This window comes from Myotis lucifugus, unplaced genomic scaffold (assembly GCF_000147115.1).
Source record: "Myotis lucifugus unplaced genomic scaffold, Myoluc2.0 scaffold_19, whole genome shotgun sequence".
Lineage (NCBI taxonomy): Eukaryota > Metazoa > Chordata > Mammalia > Chiroptera > Vespertilionidae > Myotis > Myotis lucifugus.
Window position 1 is genome coordinate 1,190,089 of NW_005871067.1, and position 14,052 is coordinate 1,204,140.

The 14,052-nt window shown below is 43.4% G+C and overlaps 1 pseudogene; it reads left to right on the plus strand.

Annotated features, from left to right (window-relative positions):
* Positions 1–12,971: 12,971 nt before the first annotated feature.
* On the plus strand, positions 12,972–13,815 carry LOC102419673 (annotated as a pseudogene).
* Positions 13,816–14,052: the final 237 nt, after the last annotated feature.

Here is a 14,052-nt window from a genome sequence, read left to right on the forward strand (position 1 = left end):
CCAGGGGTTTTACGAAGGTTATGATAGCAGCAAAGTGAAAAGAAAGTCGTGAGGACAACGACAGAGCTTAAAAAGAATTACTGCAGCCCACTGCGTGGCTCAGTGTTGAAGTGATAACTATGAACCAGGAAGTCATGGTTTGATTTCTGGTCAGGGCACATGGCGGGAGGGGGGGCGCGATCCCCCAGTAGGGGGTGTGCAGGAGGCAGCTGATCAATGATTCGCTCTCATCATTGATGTTTCTATCTCTCTCTCCTTCTCTGAAATCAATAATATATATATTATATATAAAGAAATATCACCCCGACAAAGATGTAGCAAACCATACCATAAAGTTGTTAAATGACAATGCAGTATTTCACTTCAGGCAAGTGTTAAAAAGCAGGCAAAAATCATTGGATAGGTTTGAATGAGATAGAGGCCCAGTGAGCCTGAAGCAAGTTCTAGTGGAGAAAAGAGAGAAAGAAGCCCAGAACAGCTTCCTGACATTTTCATGGAAGGGGACTCCCCTTTCAAAGAGTAACATTCTTCCATCCCTCCTCTCTGTATTCACTCATCAATAGCTCTCAACATTAAAGGTAAGTTCTAGGGGTGCGGCCGGAAAGGGGGCCGCTCCCACGCCCTTCACGCAACACGTGGGGAACCTGGCGCTAAACCATTCGTAGATGACCTGCTTCTGGGTCGGGGTTTCGTTCGTAGCAGAGCAGCTCCCTCGCTGCGATCTACTGAAAGTCAGCCCTCGACACACACACACACACACACAAAGCTAAGTTCTAGTATGTGTGTAAAGTTTCCTTTTTTACTGTATATTTCATTTCTTTTTTAATTTTCATTTACATTTTACTTCCTTTTTATTTTTTAAATATATTTTATTGATTTTTTACAGAGAGGGAGAGGGATAGAGAGTTAGAAACATCGATGAGAGAGAAACATCGATCAGCTGCCTCCCCTTTTTATTTTTTAAAGTGTTTATTTGTAGATTAAACAGTGCACTGGACATGTACTGTACATAAGAAAGGTTAAAACGGGTCTGGAATGGATTAATTCAATTTATATTATTTCTAATGGGGGGGAATGATTAGGTTTTCAAGCAAATTGCTTCTTTTTAAATTTTTTAAAAATTGATTTCAGGGAGGAAGAAACCTCAGTGATGAGAGAGAATCATTGATTGACTGCCTCCTGCATGCCCCATGTTGGGGATCGAGCCTGCAACCCGAGCATGTGCCCTTGACTAGAATCGAACCTGGGAACCCTCAATCCGCAGGACAATGCTCTATCCACTGAGCCAAACGGGCTAAGGCAGCAAATCAGCCTTCCAGAAGGAATTAAGTTTGAGAACCGAGGTTCCACTGTAATCCACTAAAATTTATTTTCAGATTTAGTCTCTTCTACTATTATGTCTTCAAAAGTGTTCTCAAAATTCTTGTTTATAATAAACAATCTTTTGGACCTGTTTCCTTCTTACCTTTGGTCATTATATCTAGATAAATGGCAGGAAATAAGAGAGAGAAACTTCATGGTAACAAAAAGTATTTCTTGAACCTCTGTGAAGTGGGATGGGCACTATTCTCAGACGGTGGTTAAATCCATTTTCTGTAAAGCATTTGCTTTTCTTGGATTCTAGAGACAAAAAAAAAAGGCTCACACAACTACCCCAATGCCAGGAAAGCATGGCCAGTGATCCTGGTGCCCTGAAAGATAACTTTATGTGGCATGAATAGGAACAAGAAAAAGCTGGGTAGTTTGCCAATGTCCAGATTCCTGCTTGTCTTTGCAGAGAAGTTTTGGATCCTTAAGCTGTCTTTCAGGCATTTTCAATTCTTTATCCTGTAAATTATTCCACAGAAATAATACATGAATAAATTTAGTGTTGCTAACAATTAGGTCCTCCAAATACTTTGTGCCATTGACCAAATCTAAACCAAGTTTTCCTATTTTCCACTGCATTATAAATATAGGTCTTGGCTGTAATTCTAACCCATATGAAATATGTATTTCAATCAATAACTTAGGAATTGATGACCAAACTTGACAGTGGTAGTTAAGCCTTCCTGAAGAGAGATGCTTTACTCTGTGGGCTGGGCTCGATCAATGATTCTTCTCATCATTGATATTTCTCTCTCTCTCCCTCTCCCTTCTTCTCTGAAATGAATATATATATATATATATATATTTTTTTTTTTTTAAAAGAAGCCAAATTTAAAAAAATAAATAAAAAATAAAAAGAAGCCAAATCACAAAAAGGTTATGTACTGTGTGGATCAATTTATTAAAAAAAAAAGGCCAAGCAGGTTACAGCTATCTAGTAAATCACAAAATCCTATCTTCTGTAACTTAAGAGTAAATGGTTTACATTTCTCCTCCCCAACCAGAGGGTAATAGATAATAGAAATCCAATTCATGCCTTTTGTGCCAACCACACCCAAGGACAGATGAAGTTAAGGGAATCAATCTCATTTTGGAGCATCAGAATAAAGCTTTATTGAGATGTTCCCCTAAGACTTCCCCTGAACTCCCAGTCTTTAAAACCCTAACGACAAGGACCGAGGGTGTGTTCTCCCTCCCATGAGCATGCTGATGCTTTTCCCTTTCTCCTCTTCTTCTTTTTTAAAACATTTTTTTTATTGATTTAAAAGAGAGGAAGAGAGAGATAGAAACATCAATGATGAGAGAGAATCATGGATCAGCTGCCTCCTGCTTGTCCCCGACTGGGAATCAAGCTTGCAACCCGGACATATACCCTGACTGGGAATTGAACCATAACCTCCTGGTTCATGGGATGATGTTCAACCACTAAAGCCACACTGACAGGGTACATATCTCCTAAACTCTAAGAATTCCCATAAGAATTGCAACCAGGGGAGCAAGGGAAGCAGCAGCTCGTCCGGGGCTAACCCTCTAAACCTATCACCAAGGCCCCCTCTGCTCTGACTTTCCAGTGAGTAGCCCCGCCTTGGCTCTCTCCTGTTGCTTCTTCTATCCTAAGCCCTTCCTTATTTCACTGTCCCCATATTAATAAACATACTCTTGCCCAGCTGGCATAACACAGTAGTTGAGCATCAACCTATGAACCAGGAGGTCATAGCTCGATTCCCAGTCTGAGCATATACCCAGGTTCTGGGCTCAGTCCCCAGTGTGGGGCATGCAGGAGGCAGCTGGTCAATGATTCTCTCTCATTCATGTTTTTATTTCTCTCACTCTCTGAAATCAATAAAAATATGTTACAAAAAACAAAAACAAAAACCCACACACTCTCAAAATCACCTGTACTTGTATTTGGAAATCTTTCCTGCACAAAGTCAAGAACCCACACCACTGGCCAGCCCTAGGCAGACACACTCTGGGCTGTTCCTGTCCAGTAACAACTTCACTTAAACAAAATTAAACTCTGCCACAAGCCACTAGAGTTTGGTTAATGTGAATATGAAGTTGGTCTGTCAGTCATTCAAGAGGCTTTCTAACCTACAGAAATGAGTATAATATTCTTTTTTAAAATATATTTTTATCGATTTCAGAGAGGAAGAGAGAGGGAAAGAGGGATAGAAACATCAATGATGCGAGAAAATCATTGATCAGCTGCCTCCTGCATGCCCCATATTGGGGATCGAGCCAGCAACCCAGACATGTGCTCTTGACTGGAATGGAACTTGGGACCCTTCAGTTCACAGGCTGACGCTCTATCCACTAAGCAAAATCTGCTAGAGTGAGTATGATATTCTAATTAAAGGAATTTGATCTCTTGAATGGCCACAGGTTAAATGTGAAAAAAAGCTAGGAGCCTTAGTCAAATTATATGCTTTTAAGTTAAATATATATATATGTACTAGTAAACTATGGGTGTGAGCATATCTATGGATATCTTCATGCATCTTAATAATCTGGAACAAGAGTTATTTACTCGAGGTTTGGGATCATCTGCAAATGTGTATGTTTTTCTAATGCAAAGATTCATCACTTTCATCAAATCCTTAAGGGGTTTATGGCCAAAAGGTTTACTAGTAAGAACCACTCTAAGATGAGATTAAAATCAAGATACTATTACTTTATATATTTATGAATGCATTAAATAAAAATCACAAGTAACTTCCATTTCAGCAAACAGCAAGATAAGTAATGTCCAATATTGTAAATAGTTGTAACAGGATTAGTAAGCATGTTTAAACACTAATATAGCCCTGGCAGGTGGGCTCAGTTGGTTGGAGCATTGTCCTGTGCACCAGAAGGTCTTGGGTTCAATTTCTGGTCAGGGCGCAAGGTTGTGGGCTCAAATCCCAGTTAGGGTGCATACCAGAGACAACCTATTGATGCTTCTCTCTCACATTGATGTTTCTCTCTCTCTTCCTCCCTCTCTAAAAATTCAATTTAAATAAATAAATTAATATAAATAAAACAAGCTTATTAGGGAGGGGGAAGTTCAAACACAGACTTTAACCTAGATTGCAATCTACCAATAAACTTACTTCCACTACTTTTTCAAAAGACTTCAATCAGGTAACTTTAAGGCAATACCAAATATAAATAGATTGCCATTTAACATAGTTCCTCAGTTAGAGCATCTTATTTTCTTATATTAGTAAGAAAAATAAATTATTCTATATGCTTTATAACAAACTGAATAAAAGAAATACTGTGGAAACTCCTTTTGTAACCAAATTTGCAGCCCAAAATCAACTTCAGAGCCTGAATTTTTAAAGCCATGACCCATTCAGAGGATTCCAAGAATAGTTCTCTAATTGCTGAAAAGCATTTCTTCCATAAACCTATTTTGGAAATAAATGGAATTTGAAAAATTAGCAAGTTTGAGAGTGCTATACACAAACCTACCAAGTTATTGTACTATTTGTTTTGTTACATTTAAAATGTAACTTATTTATCCATCCATTTGAAAAATATTTATTGAATCTGTGTTATATGTAGGCACTGAACTAGGTGCCAGAGTTACAGTAGTGAACAAAACAGACCAAAAACTATAATAATACAACAATCTTGCTCACTGTAAAGCATTCAGCTACAAAAACATGTAGAATACAAACTCAGTGATCCTCATGAATACTTGCCACATACATCTCAGTTCTCCCCGTACAATAATCGCTGTTGACAGTTCAATGCATTTTCTTCCCAAACTCTTCTGTTTACTTACATAGAATACTTTATAGTATAGTATTTTAAAAATAGCTTTATTGAGACACAATGCACATACTGTATGTGTGTGTCTATATACTATAATATTCACTTGTGTAAAGGCAGGTTTGTGCAACCATCATCATAATCTAGGTAAGAGAATTTTAAAAGTATAAATATATGTAGTATTACATGTGTAATTGAAAAATTCACTTATATGGATTATGGTGCTATATGGAGTATACAGTATGTACACAAAACTTTCATTTTTGGTTAGTACTAAACCTTGATGATATTCTCTCAATGTCAGCATAGATTTGTGATTACTTTCTACAGAGAGGAATGTGACATAACTCCTCTCCCTTGTCAGGTTCCTTAGAAAAGAATGCTGAAAGGCAGCCATTCGACAGGCTTAATTATGGGTAACCCTGTGATTTCAATAAACAAAGAGAAGTTAGTTGATTTACAAAAAGTCTTAAAAGTCTAAAAATGAACTGTAAAAAAGCTATAGAAAATATTTTAAAACACACAAAATCTGGAATATTTGAGTCTCTTGAAATAACGACATCAATAGCTAACAGTTGTTTAACCTTTATATGCAAGGCACTGTTCTAAAAGCTTAACATACAGTAACTCTTTGAGTCCTCACAATTTCATAAAAAATTTATGGTTATCAGACACATTTTAAAGGCATGGGGACTAAGGCACAAGAGGTCTACCTCACTAATAAGCTAAAAAAAGGCAGACTGGCTTCAGAGCCCATATTCTTACCTGATTTGATGGGCTGTGGGTGGTGAGGTGAAAATAGGGAGAGGTTTAGGATAAGAGTAAAGAAGGTGAAGTTGGTGAAGGGTTTAGCATAGTGGTGGCTCCTAGCGAGCACTCAATCAAATCATTATGTGCTGTCCAATCAATACCTTTTAGAAAGAATATGCCTCTACTATTAGAAAAGTAACATTTTTGTTGCCAGGTTTGTTTGATTAGCTGTCTTTATCTGGGGCTGCCACCCTTCTACAGGGTAACTGAAGCTGGTAGGCTTTCTCTGGGGGACCTACTAGGTGCTGAGCCCAGGTACTGCAAAGGTGATGAATGGATAAATCAGTACGATTTTGAGGCTTCATGGACAATTTCCAGAAAAGGAACCTTGAGATACCCATGGAGAGAGAGGTGGAGTCCAATCTCTGGTGACCTTATATGCCCTTTAAGAAGGGTTTTATCCTGAAGGAAATGCAGGCCACTAAGAAGGTGGAATGGAGTGCCTGGAGGGGACATTTAGGAAGCTGAGCTGAATTGTTCCAAACATTTGCAGTTCTTGCTAGTGGTTCCTTATCTTTATCTTTTGACTCAGAAAGTTACTTGTCTTCAAGTTTCTCAATCACAGTGGTCTCCACTGAAAATAATTTTATATCTGAAACTTGTTTTGCATGCTTAATATTGCTCAGCACCCTCTCAGTGCTAGAGAAGCTCAAGACACTTCTTTGTCAAATATCAGAGACCTGAGAAAAAGCTGGACCAAAAAAAAGATTATTTAATCTCCCTATCACAGAAGAGTCAGAGCTGGGGTGGAAGCAGAGCTAACGCCAAAGAAAGGTTCTCCTTAGATCTGAATGGCAACTGCCTTACAACAAGGGTTACCCTTTCAAATTCATAACAGAGAGAAAGGAAGGTGCTGGGCTTGCAAGCATGCTCAGACAACAGCATGGAAGTTGCAGGGTAATTCTGATTAAAACCAGGGAGAGAAAGTATCAGATAACTCTGCCCAAGACTGGAATTGGGGTGGGAAGGAAAGGGAGATCCAAACCAGCAATGTTCTCACAGAACAGTTCCTGCATTTTTTTTTTACATTGGTAAGTAGTATGTGTTTATTCACATTAACTGGCAAAAAGGGAAATATTACTGTAAATTCACAGTATTTTTAAATCCCAACTATTTTATTTTTTCATCTTTTTATTAGAAAAAATGGCAAAATGCAAAAGCAGAGAGAAGGTTGTAATGAAACCCCGTGTGCCCACTGTCCATCTTCAACACTTATCAACTCTCATCTACACTCCTGCTCACTGGGTTAGCGTGCAGCCATCACTGCATCCACGTTTCATAGTCAAGCTTGCCTTTGAAAAAAAAAAGATTTTAAAATAGATTTTTAGAGAAAGAGGAAGGAAGAGGGAGAGAGAGAGAAACATCAATGTGAGAGTGAAACATCGCTTGGCTGCCTCCTGTAGACCCCCTACCAGGGATTGAACCTGAAACCCGAGCGTGTGCCCTGACCAGGAATTGAACCGGCAGCCTTTTGGTGTACACGACACCCAACCAACTGAGCCAGGGACAAGGCTCAAGCTTGCCTTTTTTATCCCACCTCTTTTGTCACTCAGCCCCATCCTCTCAGGGAAGTAATCTGAAGACAGGAAGGAGACAGACTGGAGGAGACAAAGAAACAATCTCCAATGACATCCCAAACTGGCTGAAAGGGAGAGAGGAAAGCCATGGAAATCAGGGAAAGATAAGGAGGGGGGCCAAGCTGCACCCCGGGGCTTTGGCCTTTCACTAACCCCTTCCAGGTGGGAGCACAGGGAACCTGACAGGCAGGATGGAGCCTTTGAATGGTGAAGGATTCCAAGCCTAGGAGGGCAGGGAGGGGAAAAGGGTAGCTTCTGGGGTGGAGCAGTTAAGATCTGCTGCCAACTTTCTCTCTGGCTCCTGGACTGAAGGGCACATTCTCCTCAGCTGCGAAGAGCTGTGGAGGGAGAGGAAGCAGGCACTGGCTGAGGAGAAGACACATTCCCAGAATCATCCACGCGTTGTGCTAAGGATATATAGTATTTGACTGACCTCAACCTGAGTTGATTTACTGCAACCTGGTGAGCAAATTTCTAGAACTAGGTGTCCCGTCTGCCTCCCCTGTTTAACATCTGAGACATGGTGGCTACCTGCACACTAAACGCACCTACACATCCAGTCATCCTCTATAATAAAAGGCTAATATGCAAATCGACAGAACAGTGGAACAAACAGTCGCTATGACGCACACTGACCACCAGGGGGCAGACACTCAATGCAGGAGCTGCCCCCTGGTGGTCAGTGCGCTCCCACAGGGGGAGTGCCACTCAGCCAGAAGCCGGGCTCATGGCTAGCGAGCGCAGCAGCGGTGGCGGCAGCCTCTCCTGCTTCCGTGGCAGGGCTAAGGATGTCCGACTGCCAGGGGGCCTAAGCTGTCAGTTGGACATCCCCCGAGGGCTCCTGGACTGCAAGAGGGCACAGGCTGGGCTGAGAGACCCCCCACCCTGAGTGCATGAATTTCATGCACCAGGCCTCTAGTCAATTAATAAAAGCCAGAAAATGCCATGGGTTGACTGGATGGGCACTGAGCCATGGCTTCCCTATCACACTGTATAAAAACTGAAAAGTGAGCAGAAATGTGTTCCTTAACCCTTCTGGCCAGGTTCTAACCTATGGAGTTGGAAAGATGAATCTAAGAAAGCTGTTTTTAATCCATAACCTTATGAAGCCGAAAATGACACACACAAAAACAGACCTTAAAAAAACAACAACCCTGTTTGTCACCTATTTCATACTTTTACTCAGTCAAAACAGTGCTCCTAAATTTGGCATCCTCCAACTTTGCTTTGAATATTTTTCTAAAGGTATCTTGGCTTTCCCCTCTGCCTTTCGTTTTGACAATCAGGGGGTTTCCTGATCATAACTTGAATTTTTCTCTCAAATTTTTCTAAATTTCCCCTCCCCTCACTTTTCAATGGTCAGAATATCTGAAAAAAAAAATTGGCTATTAATGCTTTTAGAAGTCAAGCTGCAAACAGCTGTTATACACACTTTCACACCTAAGATACACTGATGAATTAGTCTAATATTCTCAATTTTGCCCTAGCCAGTTTGGCTCAGTGGATAGAGCGTCAGCCTGCAGATTGAAGGGTTCCGGGTTTGATTCTGGTCAAGGGCATGTACCTTGGTTGCAGGCTCCCCCCTGGCCCCGGGCCCTAGTTGGGGCGTGTGCAGGAGGCAACCAATTGATGTGTGTCTCTCACATTGACATTTCTGTCTTTTCCTCTCTTCCTCTCTCTAAAAATCAATGAAAAAATATCCTCAAGTGAGGATTTAAAAAAAAAAATTCTCAATTTCTACTCAAAGCCTAGATATCAAGGCCTGTTTCTATTTAGCTCTTGCCCTTTCCCTGGGGGAGGGGGAATGATAATGAGGTAATGGAGGAATATTAATGCAAAATTTTGGTGTTTTTGAGGAACCTGCTAAGCTGTTTGGTTAGAGAAGATGCTGATACTATAGCGATGAAATACCAGTAATAGTATTTTCAGTTTCTATAATGCTCTGCTGTTTTTCAGGTCTGTTCACATTCATTTGATCTAAGATAATCCCTGATGTAGATATCTTCATTTCCCACAGAAAGAAACTGAAGCTCGGGATTGTTAAATGTTTTAACTAGGCTCTCCCCAGGTCATCTAACCCACTCCAGATCTTAACTCTCACCTGTAGGCTAATCATTTCCAAATCTATTTCAGATCCCAGACCTCTGCTCTGCAAAAGCCAAACATACTAATAAAAGGGTAATATGCTAATTAGACTGGATAGACCCGACGTCTTCCAGACGTCATTCCAGACACCTTCCTGACAAAGCTGGGGGCGTGGCCAGCCTGCAAACAACCCATGGCCCCTTGCCCAGGCCGGCCCTGCCCCCCAGAGGGGACCCCCACCCTGATCGGGGGGCCCCCTTCAGGGCAGGCCAGCCAGCCCCCACCCATGCACCAGGCCTCTATCCTATATAATCCTATATAATAAAATGGTAATATGCAAATTGACCCTAACAGCAGAACAACCAGAATGACTGCTGGACCAGTCACTATGAGGGGCACTGACCACCTCTTGGTCCCTTTCTCCAGCCAGCAGGCTCTGATCGCCTGATGGCCACCCGCAGCGGGGGTGGGGCTGGCGAGAGGGCAGGAACAGCTGACCTCTTGGTCCCTTCCCCTGGCCGTCAGGCACCAATCACCTGATGGTGAAAGGGGAACCGGGGGTGGGTGGTGGCAGGGGGCGGGGCCAGCTGCGGGCAGCTGGGGAAGATGGCCCTGATCGCAGGCCAGGCCTAAGGACCATACCCACACACGAATTTCATAGGCTGGGCCTCTAGTTTCTATATAATTACCTAGTGGTCGATTTCACCTTGGTGTCCCACAAGCAGGTGGGAACTGAAGGACAGTCAGCACCAGATGCTCTCCTCCACTGTTTGTCACAGGCAATGGCACTATGAGCTACTTGGTAGCCTCAGCCAGGAATGTGGAACTCTGGCACCAGGGCACAGACAAGACACATATTGGACCCTCAAGAAGAATTTGCTGCACACGTGATTTAATAAGCGAGTGAGTGAGTGGGGTGGGAGCCATCCTCAATGCTTCCCCCACCCTCAAGCAGAAGATTAATTGGTCATAAAGTCCTACTGTTTCAACATCATAAATCTCTCACAAATCCTTTCCCTCTTTATAATTCTCACCTTGCCTCCCTTGCTGGATTGTGTCAAGGCTAAGATGAGATTAATACACATAAAAGTGTTTTAAAAGAATAAACCTCCCGGGGAAAAAGAAAAGATGAATCCCTCTGGACTCTGTGACTAAACATACTGGCCCCAGTTTGCCTTTTTGCCTGCATCATAGCCTTCAAGCTAAGAGATTTTTGTCCTCTGGGATGGCTTCCAGAGGCCCATCGCTCAGCTTGTATGCAAATACCACCCATTGCCATGGACCAGCCTAGAACCTCATATACACCCTTCCTGCTGGTTGTTTCTTACAGGAAAACCCAGCTCCTAAGAAGGCAATTCAAGTCCTCCAAAAAGGAGCTGTTATACAGGTTTCATGGTCTCCATAGCACCTCACACAACCTTAGATATATAGTAAGTGCTTAATAAAAGCTTACTGATCGAGAGGTCAGTTGTCCCCATTAGCCTGAGTTCCTCTCAGAACTCTATTCCTTATTCTGCTTATATCAAACATTTCTTCCTAGGAAATATGACAAAGGAAAACAGTCTGGATTAGACTACAGGTGGGAATTTCTAAGAAGTTGCTCATTCTATTAAACGTATCCAGTAAACCAGGCTAGGAATGACAGACTGAAATAGTCAAGCTTTACATATATGTAGTGCTCCTAGACATACACCTAAAACAAGGCATAATATTAATAAAACTAGAGGCCCAGTGCACGAAATTCATGCACTGAATTGGGGGGATGGGGGGGGATGTGCCCTCATCCTGGCCTGCGCCCTCTCATAGTCTGGGACCCCTCGGGGGATGTCTGCCTGCTGGCTTAGGCCCGATCCCCCGGGCCTAAGCCGGCACTCAGACATCCCTCTTGTGGTCCGGGGATCTTGCAGTCCAGGACCCCTTGCTCCTTACCGCCCACCTGCTGCGGAGGCAGGAGAGGCTCCCGCCACTGCCCCTGCGCTCGCCAGCTGTAAGCCCAGCTTCTGGCTGAGCAGGACGGGGGGAGGAACACCACTCGGCCAGAAGCTGGCTTGCTGCTCTTTAGCGCTGGCCTCACCCCCATGCCCACTGGTGGGAGGGGGTGCCAATCGGGGACCAGGCTGGCCAGGGGAGGGGCTGTGGGTGTTTGAGGTGCCGTGGTTGTGCCCCGTCCCACCTCTGTGGAGGTGCTGGAACCGTGCAGCCCCCTCTCCTGCTGTCTCTGTGGAAAGTGTGTGCCACTGCCTCTCCCGCTGCCTCTGCAGAAGAAGGGGCATTGGGACCACCATAGCTGGCCTGGTGATGTAGGCTCACTGGCCCCGCCCCCTGCCCACTGGTCATTCAGGAAGGTCGTTCTTGCCTCAGCCCTCACAGTTCGACTTTGTTCGGAAGGTCGTCCGGAAGGATGTTCGGCTGTCTGGTCTAATTAGCATATTAGCTCTTTATTATATAGGATACCTAAAGTACTGCCAATAGCAATCATAGAACTAAAGAAAAAGAGTGCATCACTGTGTTCCTCATCTTTATCTGCTGTAGCCCATCAGTCACTTGGGCTTGTTGTTTCTCTTTTTGAAATGACTGTTCAACATGGCATTTCCTTTCCACACTTCGTTACCATTTCAGTCCTGGCCTTGCAGAGTCCATTACCTCCACTGCCTCAGCTTCTTCACTGGACTCTTGGCCTCTGGCCAATTCTTACTGTAATGCAGTTGACCCTCAGTTCCAGATTAGCTGCCCAAACCCACACCTCCAGGGCCTCCCTAGGATTCACATCCTCAGCCAGATTTGCAAGAACTTTTAAATTTAGCCATCCCTCTTGTCCAACCTCTCTGACTCTTCTTCACAGGGAGTGACTGTGGGCTGCCTCTTAAAACCTGGAAAGTTGTCATCCACAATTTACATAGTTAAAGCTCTACATACAGATGAATGTAACCGGCATGTGTAAATGAAGAAAGGGCCTGCTCCGTAGATGATGACTAAGGAGCTGGGGGTGACCCAAAGCTCCAATCAAAACCTGGGAGCAATATCAGGGAAGTAGGATTTAAAAAGTGATTGTAGGCCCTAGCCGGTTTTGCTCAGTGGATAGAGCGTCTGCCTGTGGACCAAAGGGTCCCGGGTTCGATCTGGTCAAAGGCATGTACCTTGATTCAGGCTCCTCCCTGGCCTGGGCCCTGGTCGGGGCACATGCAGGAGGCAACCAATCATGTTTCTTTCACATCGATGTTTCTTTGTCTTTCCCTCTCTCTTCCACTCTCAAATCAATGAAAAAATATCCTCAGGTGAGGATTAACCAAAAAATACCAACAAAAAACCAACACAAAAACGATTGGTGAATAAAGGTATATTTGTAACTTTAAAAATAACAACAAAAATAAAAAGTGATTGTAGCAGATGAGGGTGATGCGGTTGTAGGTATCTCATCCCGGTTGGGGCCACCACCACCATGCCGGGGACAGTGGAGCGGCCCACTCTGGAGGATCCGAAAGTGCAGGAGGTGACGGTCAGTTCTGCTGTGCATAAAGCTGCACACATCACTACGGAGCTCAGTGCGACAGACCCAACAAGGAGTTCATGCTGCGCCGCTGGGAAAAGAAAGACCCACAGTAGTGTTCAGAGGAAGGCAAGTTTGTCAACAAGTGCTTCTGAGTTCTTCAGGCAGATAAAATGTCACCGTGAAAGTCTTTTACAGAATACTGGACCTGCATGGATTATTCCGTCCTGCAGCTATTTTGTTGCTGTTGTAAAGGGCAGGCAGTTTTAAGAGTGTGTGCTAGCCCTGGCTGGTTTGGCTCAGTGGATAGAGCTTTGGCATGTGGACTGAAGGGTCCTGCATTCAATTCCAGTCAAGGGCACATACCTTGGTTGCAGGTCCGTTCCCTGGGCCCTAGTAGGACGGATGCGGGAGGCAACCAATTGATGTACTTCTCATCACATTGATGGTTTTCTCTCTCTGTGTCACTCTCCCTCCCTTCCACTCTCTCTAAAATTCAATGGGGAAAAAATATCCTCCAGTGAGGATTAAAAAAGTGTGTGTGCTGAACCAGCTGGGCTGGGTGTGACCTGACCTGGGAGAGCTGACCAAGGTCACCAAAGTGAAAACAGATCGACCATTACCAGTTAATCCCCATCACTCAAGATCCAGACCAGAGCCCAACTCTGAGGTAGAAGGAGATCTGAAGCCTCCGAACATGGCAGCTGCCTTTTCTTCTGGATCACGTAAAGAAGGGTCCATGGCCCACTCTCAGTCACGTGCCGACAATGATGCATGAAAACTCACATGTGGTTTGTACAGACTGATATAGAGTTCTTTCTGGGATCACAAACATTAACAGAAAAGTTAATTTATGTGACTTGGCAGTTATTCTATACCATTTCCTGGCCATTAAAAAATTTAAAGGAAAAAAAGTGATTGTAATTTAGCAAGTAGAAGCAAACAAGGAAGCTGGTTTAGAGAAAA